At 33.7% G+C, this 15,865-nt stretch overlaps 1 non-coding gene across 1 annotated transcript; it reads right to left on the bottom strand.

Annotated features, from left to right (window-relative positions):
- Positions 1-8,770: 8,770 nt before the first annotated feature.
- On the bottom strand, positions 8,771-8,837 carry Smp_tRNA_00170_Gln_TTG.1.1. Its single transcript has one exon. It is a non-coding gene (tRNA).
- Between the last annotated feature and the right edge of the window lie 7,028 nt (positions 8,838-15,865).

Below are 15,865 nucleotides of genomic sequence, written 5' to 3'. Positions count from 1 at the left end.
GTTTTATTAGTATACAGTGATTAGGCTTGAATTGGTGGACGATTAAAGCTTCTGAAGTACATATGTTTTCAATTTACCTTCACATTGGACCAGTTCATTTAACTGGATGAATGACTTTTGAGGAAGATTCGAGCAGAGCAACATGACCAGAATTCATGAAACATTTTGAAATCAAACTATTGATTGACTTAGGTGAAAATTTTTGACAAACAGTCAATGTTGTACTCGGAAATGTATTTCGAAACAGTTCATCATTTGAGGCCAGTAAACAATGAAAAATACATAAAGTAGAAACATACATATTGAACATGAAGATGTTGTTACAAACTTTTTATAATCTTAAATTATATAAACAAGTTAAACTATACACAATTTCTTAGAAACCTTTTCGATACATTTTAATTACATATTAGTTAAAAGGGAAAAGAAATAAAAAGAGGAAACTATTTAAAATTGTTAATTAAACATTTTAAGTTCCTTAAAGTAAAAGAATATAATTTTAATAGTTGAGATCATGAATCAATTGAAGCTTGTGGTGGACCTCAGCAAAAGAGCTTAGTTAAAATATAACAATACGCAACGTTACCAACAATATACCAAAAGAATTAACACTACGAACCTAAGCGTGTGTCTATGATTAACGCAAAAGGTAACAAATTACAGTTAAATTATAAAAAGGTATATTGAGCAACAAAATGGTAACAGTGTTATGAAATGAATGTTACTTGTAAGCTGCTTTCTGAGATAACAACCACAAATAAGTTCACTTGGTTAACAAAGATTCCTCTGCACGTGATGGCACCAACAGCAAAATGGAGAAGATTAGATCCAGTAGTATTATTCAGTAATGATCCGGGTCAAAACACCAACGTAGTGTGGAATGGTCTAAAAGGATGTTATAATACTATTATAATCTTCAATCAAAGGCCGTGGCCGTTAAAGCAGAAGAATAGACGGCGGATACCACGTTTATATTTTAAGAAGCGCTGTAGTGAAGTCGTGTTATAATTAACCAAACAAAAGTATTCGTTTCTTTACCATTGATACAGAAAAACAATAGATATCGAATATAAGTATGGTTACATATAAAGTGTGACAACTAGGAAAAATATGTGACCTTTAATTTGTTGTTACAAAAAATCACTAGACATAAATGTCACTATATAACTCCCCCCCTAGGGCATGCGTCGGTGGAGGTATGCCCGACGTAAATTCTAAGTGCTTTGGAGGGGAAAAAAAATTATTACACAACAAAGGAAAGAATAAATAGAGGTTATCAAAAAAAAAAAATTTAATAAGTATATATACTTATGAACCAAAATGTTTTTTTGTGGTTAGAAAAAAAAATTTTTGTGTTTATTATTTTTAATGTATGTAAAAAATTTAACAAAGATAATTGAACGTATAATAAAAATAGTAGTGTTATTAATAATAGCGTTAATTAAATTTATATATTACCGGAAAAATTTTTAATATCTGTATATATCAATGTAAACGATCAATTATAAAATGAACAAATAAAATGAACAAATACAACTAAGTTGGGTATCGTTACAGTTAATAATGAGCATCATGAGTAACTCTTAGCATATAGGTATTTACTCACATTACAGAATATGACCAAATGAAGATTAAGTAATGAGTTCAACATAACGTTTAGGAATATGTACCTGTCTTCCTGTACGAGTAGTTTTTGAAATAGGTAAGGTAATGGAATTAGGAACTAAGTTTGTAGGAGCCGTAACATTAGCATCACACATTGTATGAGTTGGAGATTTCACAGAAGTAGGTGAAGAATTAGCTGGAAACGCAGGAAGCTGTGTTGTGCAGTTGTTGTCTTTAGAAGGCTTTCGACTGTCGTGTGTTTCAGACTCTATGAAAGCGGGTTTTAACCTGTCAATTGCAACTGTTTCCTTTTTCCCATTCTTCTTGATTGTGAAATATTTTGCTTGCCTGTCTACTACTTCATAAGGTCCTTCATAAGGGTGTTGTAAAGGACGTCTTACTGAGTCGACACGGACAAACACAAATTTACATATGTTTAGGTGCTTGCTAATTTGCTCTTTTAAGAAGACTGGTCGAGGTGCAATAGGCTTAATGCTATTCATGTGGCTCATTAGTCTTTCGCAAAAGGAGGAGGGGTCTGTACATACAGAAGTGCCTTTATGCGTGACTAGTTGACCAGGTAAGGTTAAATTAGTTCCATAAACTAGCTGAGCAGGTGTACATTGTAGATCTTCCTTAATTGTCGGGCGTATGCTCAATAATATGAGAGGTAGGAATTCACTCCATCTAGTTACATCAGGCTGTACCATCAATGAGCTTTTAAGTTGTCTGTGGAATCGTTCCACTAGTCCATTTGCTGCTGGATGGTATGCAGTTGTAGTGATGTGATGGATTCCCAAGATGCGCGTAAATTCGTTGAAGAGGTGCGATTGGAATTGTGAACCTCTGTCGGAAGTAACGGTAGAAGGTACACCGAAATTAGAAATCCATCTGTCAAGAAACACGGCAGCAATATTTTCTGCTGAGATGTCTTTTATTGGACATGCAATTGGCCATCTGGTAAAACGGTCCACTGCAGTAAAGATGTAAGTAAATCCGTTAGATGGGGGTAAAGGACCAACTAAATCAACGTGGACATGCTGAAAACGATGGTCAGGTAGATTGAATGTTGACGGTGTTGTAATCGTATGTCTGTGAACTTTGCTACGCTGGCATTGTAAACAATTTCTGGTCCATTCCTTTATGTTCGAGCTCATTTTTGGCCAGACAAATCTTTCTCCGATCAGTCTCACAGTAGCTCGAACTCCTGGGTGAGATAATGAATGAAGACAATCAAAAACTTTTTTTCTGTACGCTATTGGCACAAATGGCCTGTGTATTCCAGTTGAAGTATCACAAATTATAGTAGAATCAGAATGTGGTATTGGAATACTTTTTAATACTAGACTCGAATTTTGTTTACAAGCCGCAAGATCAGAATCATCAACCTGTAAGCGTGCAATGTCCAACAAATCAATTCCTTTAGTGGAGCAAATAGCATCAACGTCGAAACGTGACAAAGTATCTGCCACAACATTTGACTCACCTTTTATGAACTGTATGTTGGTAGAAAATTGAGAAATGTAATCTAACTGTCGAGTTTCTCTAGGAGAATAACGATCACTTTTGGCATTGAAAGCGTAAGTCAAAGGTTTGTGATCAGTGAAGATTACGAAATCTCTACCTTGTAGTAAGTGTTTAAAATGTTTAACTGCTAGATAAACAGCTAATAATTCTCTGCCAAACGTGCTGTATCGGGTTTGGGCCGGTTCTAGCTTCTTTGAAAAGAAAGCAAGTGGCTTGACTTCATTATTTACTCTTTGTTGCAGCACCGCGCCTACCGCTGCCTGAGAAGCGTCTGTACACAAAATTAGTGTTGCTTCTGGATCAGGACTGAGGTAGGTCAGCATGGTGGTAGAAGCAATCGCCGTTTTAGCAGCAGTAAAGGCATCTTTCGCTTCGGAGGATAATGTGAACTTTTTGGCTTTGCCTTTTAATGCCTCCGTTAGGGGTTGTAGAATATCTGAGCAGTGAGGGATAAACCGACGATAAAAATTAAACATACCCAAGAAACGTCGAAGTTTATTTAGTGAGTCTGGCTCTGGAAAATTTTTGATAGCTTCAATTTTTGCGTCTAAGGGTTTGATACCGTGTTTGTCAATCGAGTGACCCAAAAATTCTAAGCTTTCGACTCCGAAAATGCATTTGGATGGGTTAATAACTATACCGAATCTCTGAAATCTTTCGAAAAGTTGATGTAGGTGATCAATATGTTCGTGAAACGAACTGCTAGCTATTAATACATCGTCGATATACACGAAAACAAAATCTAGGCCTTTAGTGACTTCATCCATAAATCGTTGAAAAGTCTGTGCGGCGTTCTTTAATCCAAATGGCATTCTCAGAAATTCAAACAAACCAAATGGGGTAATGATGGCTGTTTTTGCTATATCTTCAGATGCTACTGGAATTTGATGGTACGCTCGCACAAGGTCGATTTTAGAAAAAATTTGTTTACCGCGTAACGTAAGTGAAAAATCGTGTAAATGGGGAATGGGGTAACGATCTGGTAAAGTTAAGTTATTCAGTGATCAATAATCACCACAAGGTCGCCAATCCTGATCCCGCTTAGGTACCATGTGGAGTGGGGATGCCCAGGAGCTACTCGACGGACGTATTATTCCAAGTCGCATCATGTGCTCAAATTCGGCTTTTGCAACTGCAAGCTTGTCCGGTGGTAGACGACGAGGACGTGCCGAAACTGGTTGGTTTTTGGTGATAATTCGATGCACCACAGAATGCTGGATGGTGTTTTCGCTGTAATCTGGTTTCGTTAACTTTGGAAATTTAGATAAAATATTGGCGAATATGTCGTTTACTTGAGTGTTGATTTTAATACTATGTATATGATAGTGTGATTGAATTCCATGAACTTGGAGTTTTGTGCACGAATCGATAAGTTTTCGTTTTTTAACATCGACTAATAAGTTATAGGAGCTTAAAAAGTCTGCACCTAATATAGGGTGACGGACATCAGCAATAATAAACACCCAGTTTAGTCGACGTCTAATTCCCAAATCTAATGTCAAGAGTTGTTCTCCAAATGTTTTTATTTCAGTTTTATTAGCTGTTCTCAATGAATATTTTCCACATTTAGAAATAGGTTTCTTGGCTAGCGTAACTGGGATAACACTGACTTCGGCTCCAGTGTCTAATAAGAATTTGTAGCCAGAAGTGTTGTCGAGAACGTGGAAAAGGTGACTAGTAGCATGACCTGTAACATTTGTCGGTACTACTGCCTGGTTGACATCTTTTGGCGACGAAAATGACCTGAAAAATTTACAGGACGTAACACACTTCCTAGCTTTGTCACCATATTTTCTATGGTACCAACAGATGTCATCATTTTTCTTTGTTCTTGAGTTATCTCGGTTCTTGGTCCCCTGAAAACTAGAGCGAGACTTTCGAGATGTGAGATTGGAAATAATTGATTGTAATGTATCTAGCTTGTTTTCAAGACTGGCAACAGTGCGTGCGTGCTGTGTACGTAAGTCACTTAATTCAGCTGTTAAGGAAGCTATGTTCGGAGTTTTAGTGTCACTCGAAGTTTGTGATATCGCCTGCACGTAGGGTGTTGTGCCTGGTGTTACTTCTAAAACTCTGTCAGCCATGCTAGCTAGAACCTCTAAATCTAAAGATTGGTTAGAAGCGCAGAGAATTTGCCGGACTACTGTTGGTAAACGTTGTAGCCAAATTTCTCTCAGAAAAATATCACCAACCTTAAAAGGTTCAGCCAACTGCCTCATGTGGCGTAATAATTGGGAGGGTGACTTGTCACCTGGCTCGCACTCATGTAGCAATTGTTGTAGCTTCTTTTCATCCGAGAGTGAGGTACGTTGAATAATAGCCTGCTTCAACTGGTCGTAGGCATTTGATACAGGGACGTTGTCTATGAGGTCTGATACCTCAGATGCTACCTCAGTCGGTAGAATTCCAAGCACAAAGGAGTATTTCGATTGTTGTGAACGAATGTTACGACGCTGAAACTGCACTTCCACCTGTGCAAACCATATACGAGGGTTTATTCTACTGAATGGAGGTACATTTATTACGTTTAAAGCGTGTAACTCTGTTCGGTCGTTGTCCTGGCTAATGCCTTCCGACTCGGATGAAAACATTACAAATATACAAAAAATAATCACTACCAAGAGAAAAATCAGCGCCGTAATGTTTATAAGTGAACTCAAAATTACAGTTCCAAAGAGAAATATAAGGGCTCACCAGATTTGTGGTGGACCTCAGCAAAAGAGCTTAGTTAAAATATAACAATACGCAACGTTACCAACAATATACCAAAAGAATTAACACTACGAACCTAAGCGTGTGTCTATGATTAACGCAAAAGGTAACAAATTACAGTTAAATTATAAAAAGGTATATTGAGCAACAAAATGGTAACAGTGTTATGAAATGAATGTTACTTGTAAGCTGCTTTCTGAGATAACAACCACAAATAAGTTCACTTGGTTAACAAAGATTCCTCTGCACGTGATGGCACCAACAGCAAAATGGAGAAGATTAGATCCAGTAGTATTATTCAGTAATGATCCGGGTCAAAACACCAACGTAGTGTGGAATGGTCTAAAAGGATGTTATAATACTATTATAGTCTTCAATCAAAGGCCGTGGCCGTTAAAGCAGAAGAATAGACGGCGGATACAACGTTTATATTTTAAGAAGCGCTGTAGTGAAGTCGTGTTATAATTAACCAAACAAAAGTATTCGTTTCTTTACCATTGATACAGAAAAACAATAGATATCGAATATAAGTATGGTTACATATAAAGTGTGACAACTAGGAAAAATATGTGACCTTTAATTTGTTGTTACAAAAAATCACTAGACATAAATGTCACTATAAGCTAGACCACCATGGAAAACCTGGAAACACTGGACGGCTGTTTCATCATATTATAGGACTCCTCGGCAATGCACATCCACGATCCTGCCTCGCGAAGATTCGAACTCAGGACCTATCAGTCTCGCGAGCGGTGGTGGTCTATCTTCAATTGATTCATGATATCAACTACTAAAATTACTATACTATCCACAAAACCCCTTCTGATATTAAAAGAATATACTTTATGAATAAAAAAGTAATACTTAATTACTTTTGAAACTTTTTTTTCTTTTTGTAACATAGATGTAAAATGTTAAAACAAAAATATTGCACACACTAATGTCAATCAATAATGGTATAGTCTTTTTCCTAAGTATTTCTAAAATCAAATCAAGCTGACTATTAGCATAAACTGTAGTAATCCTATGAATCATTTAACTGGTTTACCTAATAAATAAGTTACTTTTTGTCAATCCATCTTTTGTTTAGTTCAACGATATTTAGCTGGATTAATTTATTGTAGGTGATAATTCTAGATACAATGGATGCTTTTTTTGTTTTTTCTCTTGGAGAGTAGTTTTTTTATATCAATTTAGTATTGAGAATAAGACTTTAGCATCTGGGCTACCTGTTCCTGCTATCTAGATATTTCAACAAGTTATCTAATTTTCTTTGTATTGATATATCATCATGGCTATTAATAGCATAACCTATTCAGGTGAGTTTCTGAAAAGTGTACAACCATTCGTTGTATAAGTTACAAAGGCCCAATCAGAGATATCGTGGTTGCTGATAGGCAATATGCTGTAGTATCAGTTTATTTGTTAAGCCCATATACTTTATCCTAGCTACTGGCCAAGCCAATTCGCCTATCCATTATGAGTCATATTTTGATCTTGTTCATTATTCGCCTATTAACCTTGGCTATACTTTTATATGAGCATATATGTGTACACTTCGTATCTTATTCATTATACGTCTGTCACTCATTTTTGTCCGACTATAAATGTTGATTAACGCTTGCTTAAATCGAGTTGGCTTCCCAGCCATCTCCACTGCATGTCATTTCCGCCTCGTTCACTTCCTTCGCTTATTCGCCTGTTCACTCGCTCGTTATTATTCGCTCAGGTGTCGCTAACTTTCTGACCTGAGTTATTCGACAATAAACTGTAGTTGCTGCTATCCTTTGTCTTCTGATTTTACGCGCCGTTAAGATTAAAATTACATCGGTTATCGAAACGAACGATTAACGAATCGCGGCACTACAATGCATCGGAAAGAATATACGTTAATTAGATGTCGATTCCTGAACTACTAACATCTAACTGGCGAATACTCGATACGTATCGTCAGAATCGACCAAGAAGTAATAAACGGAAACTTGTTGAAATACTTTATGCTGAGACTTCTATATTATACCAAAGATATGATATTGAATAAAGCTAATGATAATAATGATGATCGTTCTCGGAATACTTTCAATATTCTTCTACTCTGAGGATTATATTCACCAGATTGTAGAATATTCAAAAATATCTTGGACAGAATACTTGTATCATCAGATCATTTAGAGAATTGAACAGCTACCATTAAAATTCAACTTTATAAACTAATTTATCAATATTTTCTTAATAATAAGTAAACAATGTATACAAAATTTGTATACATTTTCAATAAAGAATCACAGGAGATTGTTCAGTTAAAGGGAGTTCCTATAAGATCCTATTATAATACAAGTGAAAGTATCGATCGTGATTGAATAATAATATTATAATTAATGAAATAATAATAGATCTTTGATCTAATCTGCTATGAGGCTAATAAGTTTGATAATGATAAGAAACAAAGTGTTTTAGACTCTGTTAGTTCTATACGATTCTGTAATGGCTTTTTGTTTATAGTTACAATTATCACTTAGAGATATGTATTTAATGATTTTTACAATATAAAATTGAATAGTTCTTTCTATACATGAATGAACACATGAATTATACAGTCATATTGTGGTTTGGGCTACTTATAGTGACATAAGGAGTATATATCGTGAGTGAAGAATATAATATCTGGCAGGAGAAGATTAAGAAAATCGAGAAAGGGAAGAACAGAAACAGAAAACAGTTGATGTGGAAATCCAGGAACAATGAAGCGTGAGACAATTAATGAACATTTTGTAAATGGTATATCAGAGTATGGCTTTTCTATTTTATCAAACAACTTTGTACTTTGTGCTATAATACATAATTGATTGTCCTCATCTGTGTTATCCTTCACTACAATATATTCAGGACTCGTCAGCTAGATATACCTGTGTCTCACAGTTGATGTTCACTCTGGGATTCGAACCCAGTACCTTTCGCTTCAAACGCCATCGCGTTATCCACTTAGCTACTGAGTCCTGATAGCCACTTGCTTGTGCTAGCTACTATCCATCTTTGATTATAATGCTGTGAATTAAGACTATATCGAGGCAATACGCACAGCATGCATATACACCAATAAGAGACTGATCAATTTCAGTCCTAAAAGTCAGTGGGAAGATTCAAACAAATAATACCAAAAGAATTTTCAATGTTTCCTTGTGTAGTTTCTTCACATTTGACTTTTTTTTTTAAATGAAACATTTTGAAGGTAAAACACAAAACATAATATAAATCGAATATGTAATTATCATATTATAAACGAAATATATACAGGTGAACAAGTTCTGACTACTGTATTTTATTTTTTTTTAAAAATGAGCTAAGATTATAAGCAAAGATGGATAGTGGATAACGTCCTGGATTCCACTGCTAGCCACTATCTATCTTTGCTTATAATACTTGTGAATTAAGGCTATATTGAGGCAATACGCACAGTATGCACATATGCCAATTAGAGACTGACCAGTTGCAGTCCTAACACATCGGTAGGAAGATTCAAACAAACAATACTAAATGAATGAACTAAGATTGTTTATTTTCCCTGTTAATGATGCAAAATTAATTAACAATTTAATTAACTAAGCTAATAATGAATTGTTTAATTAAAACAAAAATATCTAGAAAACAGAAAACAGCTAATGAACAGAACCAAAAAAACAAAAAAAAATAAAACAATCTTTCAGTTATGTTACTATGTGATTAACAAATGACTAATTAACTTTTAAAAAGAAAAAAATTTTTTTTCTACATATTTTTGAATCAGTTACAAATGAGTCAGCCTACATTCAATGTTTAATCTAGTTAGTTAAAATAAATTTTTATAAAGGAAAAATGTTTTCTTTTTTATATTGTAGTAATTAGGAAGAAACTCGGTTTTCAGTTCCTTCTGAAATCCTGAAGGTCAAAGGAGAAGAGGAAAACCAAAGAACATATTACGCCGAAAAATGGATACAGACATGAGAAAAATGAAAAAAAAAATCGGATAGAACTAAAAAGGAAGGCCCAGGACGGAGTGGGTTGGAGAATGCTGGTCGGCGGCCTATGCTCCATTGGGGGTAACAGGCGTAGGTAAGTAAGAAATTAAAAGATCTATATTCATTAAAGTTATCAAAATAATAATAATGATAACAAGATTGAATTGATGAATATAAGAATCTCCATAGATATTAATCAGATAATATAGAATATTTGCTTGATAGAAATTCAAATCTGTATTTAATAATTATGTAATAGATCTCAAATTTGTTATTATTCATCATTGTTATTCATTTGTGAATTCACTTATAACTGTTCTTGAACAATGTAAACATTTATATTTAATAGAAAGAAAATTATAAACAGTTGAATAATTACTTATTTTGGTTTCATGAATGGATCAGTGATAGACCACTATTTAAAACTTAGAAGCAGTGGACGGCCGTTTCATTTTGAAGTTTTCATTGTCTTTCTAGCCAACATCATCAGGATGTACACGCGTCAACTGTGGGAAAATTTTAATAATTCATTCCTTTTTAAAGTATATACTGAAGATACTAACAAGAAAAATGACGAAAACTTGAGAGAACCTAACATCTGCAAAATCTTCATAAAGAAATCAGGTAAACATCGTTGACATTTTCACAGATTACTAGTTTAACGAGTCTCTAATTTTTTTACACAGTTCAAATCTCATAGGGTATATACTTTGACGTGAATATGGCTTTTAGTTTAAACTAATAAGACAGTTTTATTTCACCTAAAACTTGATTGTTAGTTCATCAACAAAGATGACTTTCCTCGTTTATAATGTGAGAAGAAAAGAGACATAGTAGGCATCATTACCAAGTTTTGATTTGATAATTTTGAGTAAATTGAGCATCGGCTGGATTGTTATAAATAAATAAAACATTTTTAATATCCTGATAAGTAGAAAAATTAGATTTTCTGACGTTTCGTGACACAATGTAAGCTACTTCTTCAGAAAATAAATAACCAAATTTGGTCAGAAAATCTAATTTCTCTACTCATTGGGATATTACTAATATATATTATTTATTTAAAAAGACATAGTGTTTACATAAACTGTAAATAAAATACAATAGTTGTGACTTATCAAGATTCTATTGATGTAGATACAACACGAAAATTTCTGTCATCATAACCAACAAAATTTAATTATCAACAAGCCAAAGCTTTGTTATCTTTTTAGATATTTGTATCAAACATATATGATTTCAATAGTTGAGATCATGAGTCAATTGAAGCTAGACCACATTGAAAAACCTGGAAGCACTGGACGATCGTCTCGTCCTATTGTGGGACTCCTCAGCAATGTGCATTCAAGATCTCACTTCAATTGACTCATGATCTCAACTAATATCCACGAAACTGCTTCTGATATATGATTTCATTATTCTTATTTTAGACACAGAATTAAATGTGTTTTAGTTAAACACTTTTGAAATCAAACCAATATAGAATGAAAACTCTGTTTATTAGGTCGTCAATATACCAAAAAGATGTTTCTTGATCTCTTTTTGTCAGCATTATGGATTTGATATTTTATCAAAAGTAAAGTTTTTTCATGGAAAGTAGGAAAGCTTGTTACGGCATGTCAACACCTTAGGACATGACAAATTCGAATTTTATGTTTGTTGATAATGAGTACTTAGATGTGATCAAAATATTGGGGGAAATTTTAGGTTCCTAATGAAATTTAAATTTTATGGGAGAGGACAAACCAGCTTCCAGCTGAAGAGGAAATTAGGAAAAGACGTTGGAAGCGGATAGGACATACATTGAGGAAATCATCTAACTGCATTACGAGGCAATCTCTAGCTTGAAATCCTGAAGAAAAACGGAAAAGAGGAAGGTCGAAGAACACATTATGCCGGGAAATAGAAGCAAATGTGAAAAGGATGAATGTTAACTGGAAAGAACTTGAAAAGATTGCCCAGGACAAAGTTGGATGGATAGTGCTGATGTGCGGCCTATGCTTCTCCACGAGGGTTAACAGGCGTAAGTAATGAAATTTAAAACGTTTTGTTGTGAATCACTGTGTGAGAAGCTTCTTTGATATGGAATTTCATAGACAATTTCTTAATGTACTATTTATTCTCCCATTGTAGATTGTTATTTGAGTTCTTCAATACTTTGTAAAGTCAAAGGTCTGATTTTGCTTAGTTGATAATATCTAATCATAAATGGGGAGGTTATTCAGAAAATTCTATCCATTGAAGTATAGATTTATTAGTGAAAAGAAGAAATACCCTCTTCATGTTCACCAACCTTTTCTGCTAAGTTTACATTTTATCTGTTTGTAAAAAAAATAAAATATTTTCAAGAGTCGTACAAACATCAAACGTAGAAAATCAATTACATTGGGATACAGTGAACAATTTTTTAGAAGATAAGTTGGCGTGTAATTTTAATAAAAAATTGTCGATAAAGTTTAATGGTACTTAAATAAGTCATTATTAAGATAAAGGAGGTTTCTGAGGCATAGTACCACCTACTCGAAAGTCATGTAAATTCTTCCAAAAAAAACGGATCATAGATGCAAAACATATTCAGTATAATAAAGACTATTTTAAGTTAAATTTAAAATATCTATCAAAGAAAATTGACTGGGAAGTAAAGTTCAGAACCAAAGTATTTCTTGAAGTTCTAGTGAGAAGCAGTAACCAGAGGAGTTCAACCAGGTCTGTTGGGAGATATCAACTCAATGAAGACATTGGTGAATGGTTGCTCAATTTCGTGTATTGGTTGAAGTTAGATATTAACAACGTCAGATGCCGGTTCAGTGGTCTAGTGGTTAAGTGCTCTGGCGCGAGACTGGTAGGTCCTGGGTTCGAATCTCGTGAGTGCGGGATCGTGGATGCGCACTACTGAGGAGTCTCACAATAGGACGAAACGGCCGTCCAGTGCTTTCAGGTTTTCGATAGTGGTCTAGCTTCAATTGACTCATGATTTCAACTATGAAAATACTGAAATATCCACAAAAACCCCTTCTGATCTATAATTAAGATTTTGCCTATTGGTTATAAAGAGTTAAATAAACTAGCCACACACATTCCACATGCAATGTAATTTGTACATAGTAATGTGTTAGTTCACTTTACAGCATATTGAAGGATTAAGTGCTATTTTCATAGATACAAATGTCTATGCATTTGACAATCTTTGTTTAATTATGATTTATTTAATCTAAAAATTTTATTTTATTGAATGGATTAAAGAATCCTATTTATTTTACTTCATTTTCTATGAAAACCGTATTTATAAGTAGTATAAATAATTAAGCAAAAAAATGGTCAGTACAAAAACTTGTTTATTCGCTTGGTGTTGTATATTTGTATCTTCCCATTGTTATTTAGAACTGAAATTGATCAGTCTCTTGTTAGCATATGGGCATCCTGTGCGGACTGCCTCGATATTGCCTGAAGTCACAAGCTTTATAAGCAAAGATGGATAGTGGCTAGTCCTAGAGTGAACATCAACTCTGAGATGCAGGTACATCCAGCTGACGAGTCCGAAATAGGACGAAACGCGCGTCCTGGATTCCACTACTAGTCACTATTCTTTTTTGCTTATAAAAACTTATTTGGTTTAACTGAATAAAAATAAAATTGTCTATAGAAATTTGATCGATGAAACTCATTTTCTTTATTTTTTTCAAGGAATGAACTTGACATCGATATACATTTCTTTGATAACTCTAATAATAATTAAATGAGGAATCTCGTTTATTTTCCTGTCACTGTTTTATTTTTTACAAAGTTTTTGGATAAACCCTCAAGTTGAACATTGAAAGTAAAGTTTTTCTTAGAAGATAAATAAGTGTAATATTTAGAAAACAAATTGTCAGCCGAATTTGAAAGAAAAGAATAATATCCAGAATTTGTTATACTGTCAAGTAAATATCTCAAAGAATTTTAACGTACTTGAACATCTAGGCTGCTTGTTTTTACCCTAGTTATCTGTCTTGGTATGTATGAACACATCATTATGTTTAATGATCTCACAACTTTTAACGGTGCGTTTATGAAAAGTTTACAACCTTCCGCTGTACAAGTTACAAATAAGTACAATCAGAGACATTATGGTTGCTGCCTATATACAGCGAAAAGAATGTACATTATTCAGATGTCGATTCCTGATCTACTAGCTTCTAACTGGCGAATATTCAATATTTGTCTTCAAGGTCGACCAAGAAGTAAGAAACAGTAACTTGTTCAAATACTTTATACTGAGAATTCTATATTGTATCAGAAATATAATATTGAATAAAGCGATTAATAATAAAATAAATAATATCTGTAAGGTATGAAAATTATTATTAGACAAAAGCAACAACAACACAGCTGGTTTCTTTTGAATTAAGCTGTAACTATGTAATTAAAAATAAATAACAGATCATTGCCAAACATGATGGATCTTATAGGAAAAGTATTTTTTTTCTAGATTTCATGAATTGTTTGTTTAATCTAATTATTTTGACGTGATGAAATTAGATTTTTCTGGAAAAGGGTTATTATTTACAGTTTAGTAGATAAATATCATGAATTTAGAATTGTGAGAATATGTTTTGAAACATCATTCCAAACTTATAAACAAAACGCAGTGTGTGTATGCTATTGATGTCGACAGATATAAGTAGTACGTATCATTAATCGAAAGTGAAATACCTGGCGGCAGAACGTTAAGAAGATCGAAAAGAAGAGAACGAGAACGGAGAGTGATTGGTGTAGAAATTAATGAAAAGTCAAGTTGACACAATTGATTAATACTTTGCAAATGAAGTATGTATTAAATGGTTTTCATATTTTACTGAGAGATTCTGTGATTTTGTGTCCCAATACATTCGATTATCCCCACTTATGTTCTCGTTCACTAACACAGACTTCTAATTTCGTTTTTTAAGATGTAAATGATAATGTGCAATTGTATTCTGGTAGTCTTCTCACCTTTTGGTACATTCATTTACGATTAAAAGAAGTAAATGCTTTTTTGGAAATTTTTGCGTATTAAAAATCAAATAAAATACCAAGTTATCATAATACGAAATTGAGGAATATCAAAATGAAATACCATTTTCCCATCTGTTGTAAAATATATACCAAGGAAATAACTGTTTAGTATTTAAAAATGTAGAAAAGACACTTGAATATATGTAGATGATATGGATTATAACAGAGGAAATATACCAAAAATCTGGAGACATTTAATGTTTTTAAAAACATGAACAAGTTAAACTGAATGTATTCTTTGTATTTAGTGATGACTATAATGCAAACAAAAGGATGCTGTGTGTCTTTAAGACTTGATTCTAAATTATATATATATATATATATATATATATATATATATGGGCATTTCATTTATTTATTAAAAATCTGTCAATCTTCCCTATATAAACTTACTCAATTACAGTGAGTTGTTTTAAGATACCGTTCCTAGTTTCACCAAAAATACTTGGCATTGAGGTGTAAAACAATAGAGTACCTTGTAATTTGATGTTTATTTGAATTGTTAGTCGATACAATGAAATATATAGTTGATTGTTTATCAGTTAGCACAGTGACGAACTTTTATGTTTATCAGAAGAGGGTTTGTTGAGATTTTAGTAAGTTTATAGTTGAAATCATGAGTCAGTTGAAACTAGACCACCATGGAAAACCTGGAAGCACCGGATGGTCGTTTCGTTCTATTGTGAGACTCCTCAGAAGTGCGCATCCACGATTCCGCCGTTGGATGCCGGCTCATTGGTCAAGTGATTGATCAGTCGTGCGCGGGACTGATAGGTCCTGGGTCCGAATCCCACAAGGCGGGATCGTGGATGCGCACTGCTGAGGAGTCCAACAATAGGACGAAACGGCCATCCAATGCTTCTAGACTCAATTGACTTATGATTTCAACTTTATGTTTATGTTTGATCAGACACTTAAGTTTTATATGGTAGTATTAAAAAAGAAGGGATTATTATAAGATTAAGTGTATTAGAATGACTTCTACAAGATTA

The sequence above is a fragment of the Schistosoma mansoni genome, chromosome 1 (assembly GCF_000237925.1).
Source record: "Schistosoma mansoni strain Puerto Rico chromosome 1, complete genome".
NCBI lineage: Eukaryota > Metazoa > Platyhelminthes > Trematoda > Strigeidida > Schistosomatidae > Schistosoma > Schistosoma mansoni.
The sequence above is the reverse complement of the archived record's forward strand: the minus strand, read 5'-3'. Positions and strand labels throughout refer to the sequence as shown.